A 16,781-nucleotide genomic window follows, 5' to 3' on the forward strand; every position below is an offset into this window, starting at 1 on the left:
AATTATAAAATCCCAAACTATTTTGAGATTATCTTTCCAAATATTTTTGGACTTGCCATCTCTTTGTGCTGTGATTTATGAAGTACAGAAAAGTTCCTTGTGGGTGGCATGATGACTAAATTTTTGCTACAACACTAATGGGACACTTAGATTCCCAATTGTCTATGGCAGGGACCATTTCACAATTTTTTCATCTCTTCAGCAAATTTACTACATCTACTCAAGCTTCTATATTGATTGAATTTTGCATTTCTTTAGCTTTTAGAAAATTTAAATTGTTTTCATGTGTATCCTTGAAAACCTTTGAATTGGAGGGAATTCTAGGATCTTTTCACCTCTTCCCAGTTAGGGCTAAGCTTCTTTTAGGAAATAAAATGACCTCCGATTTATCCTCTTGATCTCCTCGTTGATTACCACATCTGGAGTTATTCTGTGGACATAATTAAAGGAAAAATAGAGGAGCTAAGGCAAAACCAAGCTTTAAAATAAAAAGCAAAGTGTCTGAGGAGATTTGATCTCTGTCGCATACTTTCTTCACACATAATCTCCAGGGGCTCTATTACCGAATGTAAAATGTACTTGGCTGGGCTGTGAATCCACTGGGGCTTTCCCCGGAGGAATGTAGGAATACATGAAGGGAGGCAAATGTGCCTGATTGTAGGGCTGTGACTCAACACAGACCAAATGTGCTCATGGAGCCAAACAGAAGAAAACTGGAAATCCCCTCTCATGTCACCTTCATGTGAGACTCAAAGGAGCTTGATGGAAATTAGCTTTATGGATGGCCAAAGGTGGTCAGAAAAGAGCAAGGCTGCCAAGACATATTTTGAACACTAAGAATGTGCTAGTGATGTTTAAAAGATCTGGCAAAACTAGCTTCAGTCTTTCTACTATAATTTATGGAGTTACTTTAAGTTATGACTGTTTAACTATCAAACGCACAAACATTTCCTCTGAGAACAACTGATTCCTAGTAACTGTGTTTGTGTCTACTTATGCCCACACTTCATCTAACAACCCAGCAACTGCCTCAAAACCTTTCATATATATCTTCTCTGCACTGTGCTTTTTGCTGTCTCATAATTTTGGTTTATCCCAACTTCACCTGGTTAATATCCCTCTTGGTTTGGAGATGCATGCTTTCCACCTTAGGTCTTTTCCATTTCAAATTCCTAGGGGAAAAAATTCCACTGTCCCTGTTCTTTCCTATTGAAACAGTTTCTAGCCTAGCCCCACACTACTTCATGGACCACTGGCCAGCCAATGTTTTACCTGCCCTTGGGTCAGATCCCCTGCTCCTGGTCCAATCAGCTGTAGCAGAGGTGGCTCAGTGGTAGAGAATCTGCCTGCCAAACAGGGGATGCAGGTTTGATCCCTGGGTGGGGAAGATCACTTGGAGAAGGAAATGGCAACCCAGTATTCTTGCCTGGGGAATCCCATGGACAGAGGAGCCTGGCAGGCTACAGTCCATGGGGGTCACAAAGAGTGGGACACAACTTAGTGACTAAACAACAAACATGGTACTAAGGTAGGGCAGTTTCTTTTAGAAAGAGCTCTGAATATGCCAGAAATCATGATGGACGTTTCTGGTACACCTGGCTTAGAGACCAAGGAAGGACAAACTCATTTCTTGTCTCTCTCCTTGTCCTTAAGAAGAGCATTCAAAAGACTAGGAAATGGTATCTTTGGGAGCATCTCTAGATGAACCAGAAACAAAGACTTCTTTGTGTGCCTTTAATTATCCCAGGGAAGGACATTTGTGAACTCAAGCCTTTCAATGAGATACCTCTTACATTTGAAAATACTTGTTTAATTAGAAATTTAGGCCAATGTCCATCTTTGTAGTCACTCAGCCGTGTCCGACTCTTTGCGACCCCATGGACTGTAGCCCATCAGGCTCCTCTGTCCATGGGATTCTCCAGGCAAGAATACTGGAGTGGGTTGCCATTTCCTTCTCCAGGGGATCTTCCCCACCCAGGGATCAAACCCAGGTCTCCTGCATTGCAGGCAGACGCTTTAACCTCTGAGCCACCAGGGAAGCCCTTCTTGTTGCTACTCTTTTTTAAAAAAAAAATTATGAAGTATAGTTGATTTTTAATGTTGTGTTAATTTTTTTCTGTACAGCAGAGCAACTCAGTTATACATATATATTCTTTTTCATTATAGTTTTTCACAAGATGAGTATAGTTGCCTGTGTTATGCAGTAGGACCTTGTTGTTTATCCATCCTATAGTTGACCTCTGCTAATCCCATTCCCTCCCTCCCCTAATCCATCCCTGCTTGGCAACCACAAGTCTGTTCTCTATACCTGTGAGTCTGTTTTTGTTTCATAGATATGTTGATTTGTATCACATTTTAGATTCCACATAATTGATATGTGGATTGATATCGTATGGCATTTATCTTTCTCTTTCTGATTTGCTTTTGCTTAGTATGATAATCTCAAGGTCCATCCATGTTGCTGCAGATGGCATTATTTTATTCTTTCGATGGCTGAGTAATATCCATTGTATGTATGTGTGTACACACCCGCCACATCTTCTTGCCCATTCATCTGTCAGTGGACAGTTAGGTTGTCTCCTTGTCTTGGTTATTATACGTAGTGCTGCTATGAATATTGGGGTGCATGTATCTTTTTGAATTATAGTTTTGTCTGGGAGTGAGAGTGCTGGATCATAAGGCAACTCTAGTTTTAGTTTTTTGAGGAAGCTCCATACTGTTTTCCATAGTGGTCTCACCAACTTACATGTCCACCAACAGTATAAGAGGGCTCCTTTTTCTTTACACCCTCTCCAGCATTTGTGGTTCGTAGACTTTTTTAATGATGGCATTCTGCGTGATGTGAAGTGGAACCCTCACTGTAGTTTTGATTTCAGTTTCTCTAATAATTGGCAGTGTTGAACATCTTTTCGTGTGCCGACTGGTCATCTGTGTCTTCCTTGGAGAAATGTCTATTTAGGTCTTCTGTCACTTTTTGATTGTGTTGTTTTTTTTTGTTAGGTTGTAAGTGCTCTTTGTATATTTTGGAAATTAAGCTCTTGTTTGTCACATCTTTTGCAAATATTTTATCCCATTCCTAGGTTGTCATATCATTTTGTTTATGGTTTCCTTTGCTGTGCAAAAGTTTGTAAATCTGATTAGGTTCCATTTGTTTACTTTTTGCATTTATTTCTATTGCCTAGGGAGACTGACCTAAGAAAACACTGGTACAATTTATGTCAGAGAATATTTTGCCTATGTTCTCTTCTAGGAGTTTTATTGTGTCATAACTTATGTTTTAGTCTTTAAGTCATTTTGAGTTTATTTTTGTGCATGGTGTGAGGGTGTGTTCTAACTTCACTGATTTATATGTGACTGTCCAACTTTCTTAGCACCACTGATAGCTTAAGGTAAACTGTGTCAGACTGCTGATTTCTGAAGAAGATTTAACTTTGGGACCAGGGACCAGGTTTGATCACCCAAGAGCTTTTGTATAGCAGAGTTTTATTAAAGTTTAAAAAGGGACAGAGAAAGCTTCTGACATAGACATCAGAAGGGGCATGGAGAATGCCCCCCTTGCTAGTTAGCAAGGGAGTTATATACTTTTTAATTAGTTATTACAATAAATCAAAGGAATGTCTCAAGTTTGTGAAAATTTTACCAGACCCACTCCCATAATTTACATATTAAGATAACAGGATTAGCCAGAAAGTTTTCAGGGAGGAGAAACTGTCCTCAAACACTATACATTGTTGTTATATAATCCTTAGTACAGAGTTTAAAATGAGTTGTTTGTTGTATAATCATCAGTTCTGGGCTAAGACTAAGGAATGTGGAGAAAAAAAGATGTTTGTCCTTTCCTCCTCCTTGAAAATTCCAGACCCCTATCTCCACTTCAAGAGCCCCAGACCCCTTTCTCCTTCTTGGGAACCCCAGACTTCTTATCCACCTGCCTAGGAATTGACTCTCTCACCACTTGCTGAAGAGACTGTCTTTTTCCCATTTTATATTCTTGTCTCCTTTGTCAAAGATTAATTAACCATAGGTATCTAGATTTTTTTCCTGGGCTTTCTATTCTGTTCCATTGATCCATATCTCTCTCTTTTTTTTTTTTTTTTTTTTGCCAATACCACACTGTTTTGATTACTGTAAGCTTTGTAGTATTGTCTGAAATCTGGGAGGATTATGCCTCCTGCTTTGTTCTTTTTCTCAAGATTGCTTTTGAAATTTTGCATCTTTTATGGTTCCACATAAATTTTAGGATTATTTGTACCAGTTTTGTGAAAAATTTCATGGGCAATCTGATAGGGATCACAATAAACCTGTGGATTATTTTGAGTAGGATTGCCATTTTAACAATATTAATTCTTCCAATTCAAGAACGTGGTATATATCTTTCCATTTCTTTGAATCATCTTTAATTTCCTTTATTAATGTTTTGTAGTTCTCAGCGTATAAGTCTTTCACTTTCTTTGTCTGGTTTATTTCTAAGTATTTTTTGATAACGATTTTAAAAGAGATTGTTAGATTACATGCCCTTTCTGACCTTTCACTGTTAGTGTAAAGAAACACAACAGATTTCTGTATGTTGATCTTGTATTTTGCTACATTTCTGAATTCATTATCAGTTCTAATAGTTTTCATGTGGAGTCTTTAGAGTTTTCTACATAGTTATCATATCATCTACATAGAATAACATGTTTGCCTCTTCCCTTTAAATCTGAACACCTTTTTTTTTTTTTTTTGATCTGATTGCTATAACCAAGACTTCTAATAATATGTTGAAGAGAAGTGGTGTGATGAGAGTGGGCATCCTTGTCTTCTTCTAGATTTTAGCTGGAAGTCTTTCAGCTTTTTACTGTTGAGTATTATATTAGATGATAATATATATTGTTTGTTTTGAACTGTGGTGTTGGAGAAGACTCTTGAGAGTCCCTTGGACTGCAAGGAGATCCAACCAGTCCATTCTGAAGGAGATCAACCCTGGGATTTCTTTGGAAGGAATGATGCTAAAGCTGAAACTCCAGTACTTTGGCCACCTCATGCGAAGAGTTGACTCATTGGACAAGACTCTGATGCTGGGAGGGATTGGGGGCAGGAGGAGAAGAGGACGACAGAGGATGAGATGGCTGGATGGCATCACGGACTCGATGGACGTGAGTCTGAGTGAACTCCAGGAGTTCATGATGGACAGGGAGGCCTGGTGTGCTGCGATTCATGGGGTCACAAAGAGTTGGACATGCCTGAGCGACTGAACTGAACTGTCATAAATAGCTTTTCTGATGTTGAGGTATGTTCCCTCTATACCTACTTTTGTAAGGATTTTTTATCATGATTGGATGTTAAATTTTATCAAATGCTTTTTCTGCATCTATTTAGATGATCATATGGGTTTTGTCCTTTCTTTTGTTGATGTGGCATATCACACTGATTGAATATGGTAAACCATCTTTGTGACCCTGGAATGAATCCCACTTCATCATGGTGTATGATCTGATCTTTTTGTGTGTTGTTAGGTTCAGTTTGCAAATATTTTGTTGAGAATTTTTGCATCTATATTCATCAAAGATACTGACCTGTAACTTTCTCTTTTAATAGTGTCTTTGGTTTTGTTATTGGGGTGATTGTGGCTCCACAGAATGTCTTTGGGTGTGTTCCCTCCTCTTAAATCTTTTGGAAGAGTTTCAGGATGATCATTATAAGTTCTTTGTATATTTGGTAGAATTCCCCAGTGAAGCCATCTAGTCGTGGACTTTTGTTTGTAGGGAATTTTTTATCATTATTATTACAGATTATATTTCATTTTTAGTGATTGGTCTATTCAAGTTATCTATTTCTTCTTGATTCAGTTTTGGTGAACTATAAATTTCTAGCAAGTTGTCCATTTCTTATAGACTGTCCAATTTGTTGGCATATAATTGTTCATAATACCTTCTTATTGGTTTTTATATTTCAGCAGTATCTTTTGTGATTTCTCCTTCTATATTTCTTATTTTGTTTATTTGGGTCTTCTCTCTCTTCTTCTTTATGAGCCTGGCCAGAGGTTTTTCAACTTTGTTTACCCCTTCAAAGAACCAGCTCTTGATTTTATTGATTTTTTTCTATTTTTTAAAAATCTGTTTTGTTTCCTCTCTGATCTCTATTATCTCCTTCCTTCTGCTGAATTTAGGTTTTGTTTATTCTTTTTCTAATTCTTCTTGTTGTTAATCTTAAGGGCTTGGAACATACTCTGCTTAGAATGGCTCTGGAAATCCCATGGGAATGAAGATGGGCCAGAGGACAAAGGGAGGGGTCCTGCTTAAGGTTTGTTCCAGTTTTAAAGGAGAGAGGAAACAGGACCTTAAAGTCTTTTACTCTAAATTAATGTAACCAAGCTTCCCATGGTGGGAGTTAGCAGGATTCAGGCCAGAAGTGTGGCCAGAGTTAACTGCTGAGCTGTTGGCTGATACATTCTCTCATGGCCTCTCCAAAAATCCAGCAGGTGAGCAAGTGAAGGTCATGGCTGTAATGGACATAAGCATGAGTCGTAACCAAGTTAAATATCACCATAAATTTATTAATGACACATCTCCCCTCTGCTGTTTGAACTAAAGGATAGGTTTCCCAGGTGGCACTAGTGGTAAAGAACTCACCTACCAATGCAGGAAATGCAAGAAATGTGGGTTTGATGCCTGGGTCGTGAAGATCCCCTGCATGAGGAAATGGCAACTGACTCCAGTATTCTTGCCTGGAGAATCCATGGACAGAAGAGCCTGGCAGGCTATGGTCCATTGGCTCACAAAGAGTCAAACACGACTGAGCACACACACATAGCATGACATGATGAGACTGGAACTTGTGTCCCTAAGTCTCTGGGCCGAGTTAGATAAGTTCTCCTGGTTCTGGCTCTTGACTTAAGATGGGCACACTGGGCTGCTGACAGGCTCCCTTGCAGCTTGTCTTCCCTCCAGCAGACATTAGAACTCCTGTGGTTTTCTCCCAGTACTTCAGTCATTCTTTCCCCTGGCCTTTGAGTATTCCCAGGCCCTGTGAAGAACAGAGGATAGAATCCCTCCCATGTCTTCCAGCCCATCTTACTACCACTATCCACAAGAAAAGATCTGTGGACCGAAGAAAAGATTTGGATGGAAGTCCAAAAAGATTTAAAATCCTGTTAATGCTGAGTCTTCATTGAGATACAAATAGCACCAACCTGGTTATTCCTTCATTAACTCACCACATTGCACTGCCTTGGGTGTCAATCTATTTTAATGTCTCCCATCAGCCACAGGGAAAGACACTTGGGGTTAAACATAGACCCAGTAGTTCCTCAGGGTTTGGGGCTCATGTGTACATTTCAGTGATCTGCTCCCCTAAAATAATAATAAAAACAATAATAATTCAGAGGAAGAAAGAGAATACTCTTTACTACAGTCTTAAATTCAGGCAGATGCTATGCCAAGCTTTGACATCATATTTTACTTAATTCTCACAACAACCCTCTAAATAGTATCTCCATTTTAAACAGACACAAAGATGGTAATAAGTTTGCCCAAGGTTACACAACAAAAAAAAGAGTGAAACCAAGATTCAATCTCAGGTTTATCTGCCTCCAAAATACCTTCATCTTTGTAAAAAATAATATATTCTTATTAAAATATCCATGCCCTAGCAAAGGATAAAGAAGACAGTGGGAAAATCACATGTAATTCCACTGCTCAGGTATAATCACTTTTAACATTTGGTGTATTTCTTTTCAGATCTTTCCCCCCATGCATCCACATAATACACACATACATGAAGCATATATCAGTTCATATATGAAAGAACTCTTGAGCATCTCTTATGTTGTAGATACTGTTCTACCTGTGGGGGTGCTCCCAAGTCCCCATCCTAGAGAAACTTACATTATAGTGGGGGAATCAGAAAATAAATAAATAAATAAGTCTGACTCTACTGTATACTAGCATGTATCTCATATATGGCTATGTAGGTTGTATACTACTGACCTCTGGGGGAGCTAATTACACTGTCACTGAGGGGAATGATCTCCTCAAGAGTTAGGCACAACTCCTAACCCACACATAATGGATACTGGTATGAGACACAAAGCAGCATAAAGGAGAAATATTATGTTATGAATGAGAGGTCAGAGAATACCTCTTTGATTAAGCAATATTTGAGAATTACCTTAAAAAAAGAGAACAAGCTCAGTAGGAATCTGAGAGAAGAAAGGAAATAGCAAATGCACAAATCCTAATGCATAAGTTTTCTGGGCATGATCAAGGAACAGACAAGAGGCTAGTATAGGTGGAAAGCAGTGATTCAGAGGAAAAGGGTGGGAGATGAGGTCAGAGAGGCAGCAGCGGCCAGATGACAGGGTCTTGTGAGTATGATAAGGACTTTAGATTTTATCCTTTGGGATAAAAGCCACTGGGGAGTTGTAAGTAGAGCTGAATGTCTTAAAAGAATGAGTATGTTTGCTTTACAGGGAAAGAGAAAGAGGAGGCAGTGCAATCATTTAGAATCATATTGGTAGCTTAGACTAGATGAGAGTTGTGGACTGATGAGAAATATTTAGGAAGAAATATTCAGATTCAGGAAGTGTTCTAAGAAGTTGCTGGCATTTGGAGATTTCAGATAGTACCAGCAAGATTTACTGATGCTCTTCTGTGGAATATTAGAGAAACCTAGGAGTGCAGATGACCTCAGTGGATAGAGGAATGTTTTATGGGTTGTAGAGCATAAGAGGAGCAGGTCCAGGGAAAAGCAAAGATTCCATTTGGGGAATTTAGTTTTCAGATGCCTCTTTTTTAATTGTTATTTTTTTCTTTTTGAAAAACATTTTTTAATTTTATTTTTTTAAACCAAAAATATTTTGTGTTGCGGTATAGCCAATTAAGAATGCTGTGCAATACAGAATTGTAAAGTAAAATAAAAAATAAATAAATTAAAAATAAAAAAAATTTTAAAAATAAAAAAAATAAAAAGAATGCTGTGGTAGTTTCAGGTGAATAGGGAAGGGACTCAGCCATATGATACATGTATCCATTCTCCCCCAAACCCCCTACCTATCCAGGCTGGCATGTTGAGTTCCATGTGCTGTACAGTAGGTCCTTGTTGGTTATCCATTTTAAATATAGCAATGTGTACATGACCTTCCCAAAGTCCTTAACTATCCTTCCCCCCACCCCCGCCCCGGCAAAACCATGAGTTCATTTTCTAAGTTTGTGAATCTGTTTTATACGTAAGTTCATTTGCATCATTTCTTTTTAGATTCCACATATAAGAGATGTCATATGATATTTCTTTGTCTGACCTACTTCACTCAGTATGACACTCTATCCATGTTGCTACAACTGGCCTTATTTCCTTTTTTTAATGGCTGAGTGATATTCCATTGTCTATATGTAGCACATCTTCTTTATCCATTCCTCTGTTAATGGACAACTAAATTGTTTCCATGTCTTGGCTATTGTAAGCAGTGCCGCTGCTGCAGTGAACACTGGAGTGCATGTATCTTTCCAGGCCATGTGTTTCTTGGATATATGCCCAGGAGAGGGATTGCAGGGTTATATGGTAGCTCTAATTTTAGTTTTCAAGGAACCTCCATACTGTTCTCCATAGTGGGTATAGCAATTTACATTCCCATCAACAGTGCAGGAGGGTTCCTTTCTCTCCACACCATCTCCAGTATTTGTCATCTATGGATTTTTTGAAGACAGCCAGACTGACTGGTGGAGAAGGCAATGGCACCCCACTCCAGTACTCCTACCTGGAAACTCCCATGGACGGAGGAGCCTGGTAGGCTGCAGTCCATGGGGTCACTAAGAGTCGGATGCAACTGAGTAACTTCACTTTCACTTTTCACTTTCATGCACTGGAGAAGGAAATGGCAACCCACTCCAGTGTTCTTGCCTGGAGAATCCCAGGGACAGAGGAGCCTGGTGGGCTGCCGTCTGTGGGGTCACACAGAGTCGGACATGACTGACGTGACTTAGCAGCAGCAGCAGCAGACTGACTGGTGTGAGGTGATATCTCATTGTAGTTTTGATTTGCATTTTTCTAATAACTAGTGATCTTGAACATCTTTTCTTGTGCCTATTGGCCATCTGTATGTCCTCTTTAGAAAAATATCTATTCAGGTCTTCTGCCCATTTTTTTGAGTGGGCTGTTTGTTTTGATGCTATTAGCCATCATGAGCTGTTTGTAAATTTTGGAGACTAATTGCTTGTCAATCGCATCATTTGCAAATATTTTCTCCCAGTCTGTAGGTTGTCTTTTTGTTTTGTTGTTCCCTTTGCTGTGCAAAAGCTTCTGAGTTTAGTTAGTTACTTCAGTCGCCCAGTCGTGTCCAGCTCTTTGCAACCCCATGAACCACAGCACGCCAGGCCTCCCTGTCCATCACCAACTCCTGGAGTCTACCCAAACCCATGTCCATTGAGTTGGTGATGCCATCCAACCATCTCATCCTCTGTCGTCCCCTTCTCCTCCTTCCCTCAATCTTTCCCAGCATCAGGGTCTTTTCCAATGAGTCAACTCTTCGCATGAGGTGGCCAAAGTATTGGAGCTTCAGCTTTAGCATTAGTCCTTCCAATGAACACCCAGGACTGATCTCCTTTAGGATGGACTGGTTGGATCTCCTTGCAGTCCAAGGGACTCTCAAGAGTCTTCTCCAACACCACACTTCAAAAGCATCAATTCTTCAGTGCTCAGCTTTCTTTATAGTCCAACTCTCACATCCATACATGACTACTGGAAAAACCATAGTCTTGACTAGATGGACCTTTGTTGACAAAGTAATGTCTCTGCTTTTGAATATGCTGTCTAGGTTGGTCATAACTTTCCTTGCAAGGAGTAAGCGTCCTTTAATTTCATGGCTGCAGTCACCATCTGCAGTGATTTTGGAGCCCCCCAAAATAAAGTCAGCCAATGTTTCCACTGTTTCCCCATCTATTTGCCATGAAGTGATGGGACCAGATGCCATGATCTTCGTTTTCTGAATGTTCAGCTTTAAGCCAACTTTTCACTCTCCTCTTTCACTTTCATCAAGAGGCTCTTTAGTTTTTCTTCACTTTCTGCCATAAGGGTGGTGTCTTCTACATATATGCTGCTGCTGCTAAGTCACTTCAGTCGTGTCTGACTCTGTGCAGTCCCATAGACAGCAGCCCACCAGGCTCCTCTGTCCCTGGGATTCTCCAGGCAAGAACACTGGCGTGGGTTGCCCATTTCCTTCTCCAATGCATGAAAGTGAAAAGTGAAAGTGAAGTCACTCAGTCGTGAGGTTATTGATATTTCTCTCAGCAATCTTGATTCCAGCTTGTGCTTCCTCCAGCCCAGCATTTCTCATGATGTACTCTGCATATAAGTTCAATAAGCAGGGTGACAATATACAGCTTTGACGTACTCCTTTTCCTGTTTGGAACCAGTCTGTTGTTCCATGTCCAGTTCTAACGGTTGCTTCCTGACCTGCATATAGGTTTCTCAAGAGGCAGGTCAGGTGGTCTAGTATTCCCATCTCTTTCAGAATTCTCCACAGTTTATTGTGATCCACACAGTCAAAAGCTTTGACATAGTCAATAAAGCAGAAATAGATGTTTTTCTGGAACTCTCTTCCTTTTTCCATGATCCAGCAGATGTTGGCAATTTCATCTCTGGTTCCTCTGCCTTTTCTAAAACCAGCTTGAACATCTGGAAGTTCACAGTTCATATATTGCTGAAGCATGGCTTGGAGAATTTTGAGCATTACTTCACTAATGTGTGAGATGAGTGCAATTGTGCAGTAGTTTGAGCATTCTTTAGCATTGCCTTTTGAGTTTAAGTAGGTCCCATTTGTTTATTTTTGGTTCCCCCCCCTCCCCATTATTCTGGGAGATGGATTGAAAAAAGATGTTGCTGTGATTTATGGCAGAGAGTGTTCTGCCTATGTTTTCCTCTAAGAGTGTTATAGTGTCCAGAGTAACATTTAGGTGTTTAATCCATTTTGAGTTTATTTTTGTGTGTGGAGCTAAGTAATGATTTAATTTCATGTTTTTACATGTGGCTGACCAGTTTTCCCAGGACCATTTGTTGAAGAGACTGTCTTCCCAAGGTTGTGTAGTCTTGCCTCCTTTGTCACTGATGAATTCACTGTAGGTACATGGGCTCATTTCTGGGTTTTCTATCCAGTTCCATTAATCTATTATTTGTAACAGCCAGGACCATACTGTTTTGATGACTGTAGTTTTGTAATATAGTCTGAAGTCAGGTACCTTGATTCCTCCAGCTCTGTTTTCCTTTTTCAAGATTGCTTTCACTATTTGGAGTCTTTTGTATCTCCATACAAATTTTGAGATTTTTTGTTGTTGTTGTTCTAATTCTGTGAAAAATGATGTTGCTAATTTGATAGACATTGCGTTGAATCTGTAGATTGTTTTGGGTGATATAGTCCTTTTAACAATATTGATTCTTCCAATCCATGAATGTGTGGTATATCTTTCCATCTGTTTATGTCTTCTTTAATTTCTTTCATCAGCATCTTACAGTTTTTGGAGTACAGGTCTTTCACATGCATAGCTAGATTTATTCCTAGGTATTTTATTAATTTTGATGCAATGGTAATTGGAATTGCTTCTTGAATTTATCTTTCTGAACTTTCATTGTCAGTGTATAAAAATGCAACAATTTTCTATTTATTAATTTTGTAACCTGAAACTTGATGCTTTTGAACTGTGGTGTTGGAGAAGACTCTTGAGAGTCCCTTGGACTACAAGGAGAGCCAACCAGTCCATTCTGAAGGGGATCAGCCCTGTGATTTCTTTAGAAGGAATGATGCTAAAGCTGAAACTCCAGTACTTTGGCCACCTCATGCGAAGAGTTGACTCATTGGACAAGACTCTGATGCTGGGAGGGATTGGGGGCAGGAGGAGAAGGGGACGACAGAGGATGAGATGGCTGGATGGCATCACTGACTTGATGGACGTGAGTTTGAGTGAACTCCGGGAGTTGGTGATGGACAGGGAGGCCTGGCGTGCTGCGATTCATGGGGTCGCAAAGAGTCGGACATGACTGAGCAACTGAACTGAACTGACTGAACCTGCAACTTTACCAAATTCATTGAGTTCTAGTAGTTCTCTGGTAGCATCTTTAAGATCTGTGTATAGTATCATGTCATCTGCAAACAGTGACAGTTTAACTTCTTTTGCAGTATGGATTACCTTCTTTTTCTTCTCTGATTGCTGTAGCTAGGACTTCCAAAACTATGTTGAATAAAAGTGGTAAGAATGGACATCATTATCTTGCTCCTAATCTTAGAGGGAATGCTTTCAGCTTTTCACCATTGAGTATGATGCTAGCTGTAGGTATGTCATATATGACCTTTATTACATTGAGGTATGTATCCTCTATGCCCCCTTTCTGGAGAGTTTTTATTATAAGTTGGTGCTGAATTTTGTCAAAAGCCTTTTCTGCATCTATTTAGATGATCATATGGTTTTTAATTTTCAGTTTGTTGATACAGTGTATCATATTGATTGAGTTAAAGATATTGAAAAATCCTTGCATCCCTAGGATGAATCCCACTTGATCATGATGTATGGATACAGATTGCTAGTATTTTATTGAGCAGTTTTGCATCTGTGTTCATCAGTAATACTGACCTGTACTTTTCTTTTTTTGGTGGTATCTTTGTCTGGTTTTGGTAGCAGGGTGATGGTGGCCTCATAAAATTAGTTGGGAAGTTTTCCTTCCTCTGTGATTATTTGGAACAGATTCAAAAGGATAGGTGTTAACTCCTCTAAATGTTTGATAAAATTTACCTGTGAATCCATCAGGCCCTGGACTTTTGTTTCTTGAGAGATTTTTAAGTCACAGTTTCAATTTCAGTGCTTGTGATTGGACTGTTCATACTTTCTATTTCTTCCCAGTTCAGTCTTTCTAAGAGTTTGTCCATTTCTTCCAGGTTGTCTATTTTATTGGCATACAGTTAGTTGTTCATAATAGTCTTTTATGATTCTTGAAATTTCTGTGGAGTCAGTTGTAATTTCTTTTTCATTTCTAATTTTACTGATTTGAGTCCTCTCCCTCTTTTTTTTTCTTGATGAGTCTAGCTAAAGGTTTATCAATCTTGTTTATCTTTTCAAAGAACCAGCTTTTAGTTTCATTGATCTTTGCAATTGTTTTCTTTATCTCTATTTCATTTATTTCTGCTCTGATCTTTATGATTTCCTTCCTTCTACTAGCTTAGGGTTTTTTGTTCTTTATCTAGTTGTTTCAGGTATAAGGTTAGGTTGCTTATCTGAGTTTTTCTCGTTTCTTGAGGTAAGATTGTATTGCTATAAACTTCCCTCTTAGAACTGCTTTTGCTACATCCCATAAGTTTTGGACTATTGTACTTTCATTTTCACTTGTCTTGAGGTATTTTTTTTTTTTACTTCATTTTTGATTTCTTCAGTGATCCAATGGTTGCTTAGTAGCATGTTGTTTAGCCACTGTATGTTTGTGTTTCTTAAAGTTTTTCCTTGTAGTTTATTTCTAATCTCATTACATTGTAATCAGAAGAGATGCTTGATGTGATTTTGATTTTCTGAAATTTACCAAGACTAGACTTGTCACCCAGCATGTGAGCAGTCCTGGAGAATGTTTTGTGTGCACTGGAGAAAAATGTGTAGTCTGCTGCCTTTGGATGAACTGCTCTATAATTATCAATTAAGTGCAATTGCCTAAAGTGTCATTTAAGGCCTGTGGTTCCTTATTGATTTTCTGTCTGGATGATATGTCCATTGATGAAAGTGGGGTATTAAAGTCCCTCACTATTATTATGTTACTGTCAGTTTCTCCCTTTATGATTGTTAGTATTTGCTTACATACTGAGGTGCTCCTATGTTGGGTGCATATATCTTCTTCTTGGATTGAACCCACAATCATTATGTAGTGTCCTTCTTTATCTCTTAAAGTCTATTTTGTCTGATGTGAATGTTGCTACTCCAGTTTTCTTATGATTTCCGTTTGTTTGAAATGCCTTCTGCCGTCCCCTTACTTTCAGTTTGCAAGTGTCCATAGGTATGAAGTAGGTCTCTTGTAGACAACATATATATGGGTCTTGTTTTTAAATCCATGCAGCCAGTCTATGTCTTTTGGTTGGTGTATTTAATCCATTTACATTTAAGGTAATTATCAATATGTATGATCCCATTACCATTTTGTTAATTGTTTGGGGTTTATTTTTTGTAGATCGTTTCCTTCTCTTGTGTTTCCTGCCTAAAGAAGTTCCTTTATCATTTGTTGTAAGACTGGTTTGAAAGTGAAAGTGAGGTCGCTCAGTCGTGTCCGACTCTTTGCAACCCCGTGGACTGTAGCCTACCAGGCTCCTCCATCCATGGGATTCTCCAGGCAAGAATACTGGAGTGGGCTGCCATTTCCTTCTCCAGAGGATCTTCCCAACCCAGGGATCGAACCCGGGTCTCCTGCATTGCAGGCAGACACTTTAACCTCTGAGCCACCAGGGAAGCCCTAAAACTGGTTTAGTGGTGCTGAATTAGTGCTGAATTCTCTTAACTTGCTTGTCTGGAAAGCTTTTGATTTTGGCGTCAAATTGGAATGAAAGTCTTGCTGGGTAGAGTATTCCTGGTTGTTGGTTCTTCCCTTACATCACTTGGAATATATTATGCTATTGCCTTCTGGCTTATAGAGTTTCTGTTGAGAAATCGGCTGATAACTTTATGGGTTTTCCCTTGTATGTTGTCTTTTTTCCCTTGTTGCTTTTAATAATTTGTCTTTAATTTTTGTCAGTTTTATTACATGTGTCTCAGTGTGTTCCTCCGTGGGTTTATCCTGCCTGGGACTTTCTGTGCTTCCTGGACTTGGTTAACTATTTCCTTTCCCATGTTGGGGAATTTTTCAGCTATTATCTCTTCAAATATTTTATCAAGTCCTTTCTCTCTCCCTTCTCCTTCTGGGATCTCTATAATGTAAATATTGGTGTATTTAATTTTGTATCGGGGCTTCCTTTGTGGCTCAGAAGGTAAAAGCGTCTGCCTACAATGAGGGAGACCCGGGTTTGATCCCTGGGTCGGGAAGATCCCCTGGAGAAGGAAATGGCAACCCACTCCAGTACTCTTGCTTGGAAAATCCCATGGACTGAGAAGCCTGGTAGGCTAAAGTCCATGGGATCGCAGAGTCAGACATGATTGAGCGACTTCACTTTCACTTTCACTTTTTCAATGTTGTATCAGAGGTCTGTTAGGCTGTCTTCATTTCTTTTCATCCTTTCTTAAATATTCTGTTTTGCAGCATTGATTTCCAGCATTCTGTCTTCTGGATCACTTATTCATTCTTCTGCTATTATTATGCTATTGACTCCTCCTATGTATTGTTCATCTCTGTTTGTTCTTTACTTCTTCTAGGTCTTTAGTTACCATTTGTTGCATCTTCTCAAATCTTTGCCTCCATTCTTTTTTAGAGATCCTGAATCATATTCACTATCATTATTTTAAATTCTTTTTCTGGTTGGTTGCCTATCTCTACTTCATTTAATTGTTTTTCTGGAGATTTATCTTATTCCTTCATCTGGAACATAATCCTATTTCTTTTCATTTTTGGAAATTTTCTGTGATTGTGGTATTAGTTCTGTAGGCTGATGAGATTGTAGTTCTTATTTCTTTTGTCTGCCTTCTGGTGGATAAGCATAAAAGGCTTGTGAAAGCATCTAGATGGGAGGGACTGGCTGTGGGGAAAACTGGGTCTTATTCTGGTGAGCAATTCAGTTCAGTCACTCAGTCGTGTCCAATTCTTTGTGACCCCGTGAATCGCAGCATGCCAGGCCTCCCTGTCCATCACCAACTCCT

This window comes from Oryx dammah, unplaced genomic scaffold, assembly GCF_014754425.2.
Source record: "Oryx dammah isolate SB20612 unplaced genomic scaffold, SCBI_Odam_1.1 HiC_scaffold_11050, whole genome shotgun sequence".
Lineage (NCBI taxonomy): Eukaryota > Metazoa > Chordata > Mammalia > Artiodactyla > Bovidae > Oryx > Oryx dammah.